We start from the raw sequence: 4477 nt of genomic DNA on the forward strand, positions 1-4477 counted from the left end.
AAAAGGAGGTGTAGTATACTTTTATGAATAGCACATAGGCCACATACTTTTAGGAGCAGATTATACGTAATTAGAACTTAAGCATAAGATTATACGTAATTAGAACTTAAGCATAATGTTTAGCTTTAAGTACCTTTAAGGACACTAGCCATAAGACCAATGTAAATGTTCTCCTATAAATACCGGGCTTGCGGCCCCAATAAATCACTTGAAGTCAAACCTTGCCTTCGCCTATTTCAGGTTACTCGTAAGGCCTTAAAACTCCCTTGGTTGATCACGATTCGTAGACTTGATGCTTTGCTTGATGGGTGTTGCCTTTATATAGGCAGCTCCCACGGCCTCAGGAATTGATTGGTGTAGTACCGCTATACAGCTGGTACTTTTCGGCCCTCTGCTTTCACCCACGCATCCACTTGTTGCTATGCGTGGTGAAAGTCCCGTAAATCCTTGGCGCATATGTCCACTTTCTCTGTGGCTGCGCGCCCATTCGTTCCCTTGTCCTTGTCTTCCTCGCCAGTAACGAGCCTGGTCGTATATCGTACATTTGGTTTGTGTCTCGGCTGTATCTTGTATCTGGTAGAGCTGTAAAACTATCGATGGCACTATCGATATATTGAATTTGTATATTTTTGCGTCGCTATCGATGGTTATTGTTCACTATCGATAGTGGCATTACCATACATTGCACATCACTTGTTTTGGCGCAACTTTGCAGGTCGGCAGAAAATTTTGGTAAGAAATACATTTATATGTAAAAGATAATTAAATATTAAAATAGGTGTTTATTTGTAGGTAAATTTTCGTTGGTGTTGGTGGCGGAAGGATGGACAAATTTCTCTTGAAAAACTCACAGGGTAAGTTCCATTTACTGCTCAGCAACGCAGGTAACTAATTTACATATGTCATGTATGCATGTGCTTTGTTAAGATGGACAAGACAGCAGCATTGAGGCAATTGAGGAGGACAACCAGCTAGCAAAAAGGCAGCGAGTCGGAAGATCATCGGTGTGGGGCCATTTCGAAAAAATTAACAACGGTATATCGGCAAAGTGTATAAGACGAGCGGAAATACCTCAAATTTATTTGACCACCTGAAGCGTGCGCATCCCGGTCAGCGTGTTAACGATGTGCCAATCACTTCTGGTAAAATAGATACATATTTAAACACAACATATGAATCTACGTCAAAGCGCAAACAAGAGCTTGATTTAGGACTCATAAAATTTGTAGCTCAAGGCATGCAACCTTTTTCTATAGTTGAGGATCCTGAGTTTCGCGACTTTATCAAACTATTCGACCCACGCTACAAACTACCGTCGCGGACTACCCTCTCTAATATCATGATGACAAATTTATTTGATGAGCAGAAACCTAAATTAAAAAATTTGCTCAGCAAAATAAATCACAACAGATATGTGGACTTCCCTGGCAAATGAATCTTATATGACAGTCACATGCTCGTTTATTACAGATAGTTACTGTCTTTGCTCTGCTGTTTTATCAACAAACAAGCTAATTGATGAAACAAATCATACTGCTAAGAATATAGCAGATACCCTGCAGGCTGTTTGCAACGAATGGGGAATTTTTGATAAAATCACTGCAATTGTGACCGATAATGCAAGCTCAATGATCAAAGCGTGTGAGCTGCTTAAAAAAAGGAATTTACCCTGCTATACACACTCACTTAATTTGGTGGTGCAAGATTGCCTTAAGCTGGATTGCACAAAAGAATTACTAAAAAAATGCAAGTCCATTGTCGGGTTTTTTAAAAGTAGCACGATTGCTTACAAGAAATTTAAAGATTCTCAATTGACGGAAACTAAATATAGTCTAATACAGGAAGTTGCCACCAGATGGAACAGTGCATTCCTAATGATTGAAAGAGTCTTAAAAACACATGAAGTAATCAATATAACACTTCTAAGTTTGTCGAAAGCGCCACAGCCTCTCACAGCTGACGAAATCAACATATTAAAAGACTTGTCACAAATACTTTCTCCCTTTGACATTGCTTCCAAAGAAGTGTCATCGAATTCTAAAGTCACTGTATCACTAGTTATTCCAGTTACTTGTGGCCTCTTAAACAACTTGGAAAATAGCACTAAAAATCTTCTTACCGAAGTTGGCCTTAAAGTAAACGAATTTTTAATTGATTGCGTAATCAAAAGGTTGTACAAGTACGAAGATCGCACAGTAACTAGCATTTCTACATTGCTTCATTGCTTTACACCGTTGGATTGCTTTGCTGCTAGTTTGTTGTGTGGGATATTATTATCATTTATAATATTATATTTGTTAAATTGTTATATTAATACTGTTATGTTAAATTTGTTTTCGGGGTTTTTTATTACCCGGGAAAAATAAAGTATGAAAACCATCAGGATCGGACCACTATATCATATAGCTCTAGAAGAACTAGAAGAAACATTTTTATAAAAATTGGAGTATGCTATGAAATTTACATATGTGATATAAAACCCCAGATCCTAAAATTTGAATGTGATCGGATAAATATAACACAAGTTACAGTCAATATAATAGTCGGCTCTGCTCCCAGCTCTGCCGGCAGCGCTGCTTGCTGTCTACTATGTCTTTCGTCATCAACAGAGTACATGCATACACACACAGACGCAACGCTACATAAACTGTATGTGGATGCGTGCGTTGCTTTGCTTTGGGAATGAGGGAAGAAGAACAAATTGTAAAATAGAGAGTAAAATTGTTTTGTTTGTATATTGATGAATTGAGTTGCAGAAAACAAATATGTAAAATTATTATTACTAGGTACTGCAAGGGTATATAAACTTCGGCATAGCCGATGTTAGCTTCTTTGATATTTTTTTGTTTTGTTTTGGTTTTAATGAGAAATAACAAACATTGTTGCTTTCCAGCAGCCGATCGGGTTTTTATTACGACATTTGATCGTTCGGGTGCTGTCGGCAAAACTCAGTATTAAATACGCTGGCAGAATTTTTTTCTGCCGACGTCAGTGGCTCGGAGCGCGTTCGCATCATCCACCGGTACCCGCGCTGAATCTGCACACGCATAGTGTACGTGTGATATGCCTGTATTGCTGGATTCCATATACTCATGCATATTTTACTCTTAAATCCTCGTATGGGCCCTACTGCAGGGGTAGGCACCAAGAGAGCCAGCTCAAACTGTCAATGTATGCGTGCGCTTGCTTGTGTACGTAAGCTGCTTTACACTGCGCGAATCGTATGTGAAGAAACGAATAAAAAAATTAAACTGCAAGTGAAAAAGAATAATTCCGACCTAATTGTTGTTCAGAAACTCAACTATTTCCTTTGCTTCTATATTGTTTGGATAACTTTTTATACGAAGGAGATCTTCTAAATAGCTATCAGTAAGACTATTTCGAATTGAATCTTTAATTAATTTCATTGTCGAAAATGTGGATTCGCTTATATTGTAATATACTTTTTACCCTATTGGGACAAAATATAAATAATGGCAAAATAATTTTGTTGTTGCCATGTAAGAAAGTGAAGCATTAATTTTTCTGCGTGTAGCTGCGTAACAAAGCGACATAGTACTGCTTTCGTCAAAAGTCTGTGCGACACTAGCTGTTTTTTTATGCACTCAACTTGTACTTCGTGCTCACATCGGCATGCACACAGACGGCCACACGAGCAATTGCCGAGCAAAAGTGCCCGCACGGGCTATGGGCGCCTACCTCTGCCCTACTGCAGGGCCCGGCACAAAGAGAGCGCTAAAAATGTTTAGTTGTATGTGTGCACTTGCTTGTATGCGTATGTTGCTTTACACTGCGCAAAATTAAACTTCATCAAATTCTGCCTCAAATCAAGAAAACGAGTGCAGCAAATAATCTTATGCAAGAAAAAGATAGAGAAATCAAAGCAGCGATCAATTTTTTTATGTGTGTTCTCTCAACAAAGCGACATAAATCTGCTTGCGTCAAAATGCTGAGGGAAACTAAAACCCACCCTCTTGCTCATGATTTTTTGTTTGAGGACTTCGGCAGCCGTTCGGCTTACACGTAAAAGATATCCTACTTAGCTCGCAAAAAAATTTGCTAGCTGTTAGCCACATGGCGGCAGTCATCATGCAATCCTTGCGTCGCGCTGAACGTCAGCGTAACCAAAACTTCAGTTCTAGGTAAACTCTAGACGAGGCATACGTGCCATCTCCCCCTCGTGAAGTAGTACTTCAGCGTTGGTTCCGCGGGAGGGATACGGAGCATAGGGTAGGTTTTAATGCAATGCGGTGACCACTAACCAAGGTCGATACCAAGTCCCACACTTCGGCTTTCAATGCTCCCCCCTATTTATTAAAAAAAAAAAAAAAAATACACACACACAATAGAAGGCGGCATTTTGAATAAAACTCCGAACACATATTCTAGAAAGTCCATTGTTCATTCTGGCTTTTAATCTTCATTGAGCTGTGCTCTTGGAAAATTGTGCTAGCCAATTAAAATAAAAGCATTTTTT

At 39.1% G+C, this 4477-nt stretch overlaps 1 long non-coding RNA gene across 1 annotated transcript; it reads left to right on the forward strand.

The window, feature by feature from the left end:
* Window positions 1-692: 692 nt before the first annotated feature.
* On the forward strand, window positions 693-2262 carry LOC124460896. The gene is made up of 3 exons (XR_006954838.1): window positions 693-732; window positions 793-854; window positions 928-2262. It is a non-coding gene; the product is annotated as an uncharacterized LOC124460896 (long non-coding RNA).
* Window positions 2263-4477: the final 2215 nt, after the last annotated feature.

Source organism: Drosophila willistoni, unplaced genomic scaffold, assembly GCF_018902025.1.
Source record: "Drosophila willistoni isolate 14030-0811.24 unplaced genomic scaffold, UCI_dwil_1.1 Seg150, whole genome shotgun sequence".
NCBI lineage: Eukaryota > Metazoa > Arthropoda > Insecta > Diptera > Drosophilidae > Drosophila > Drosophila willistoni.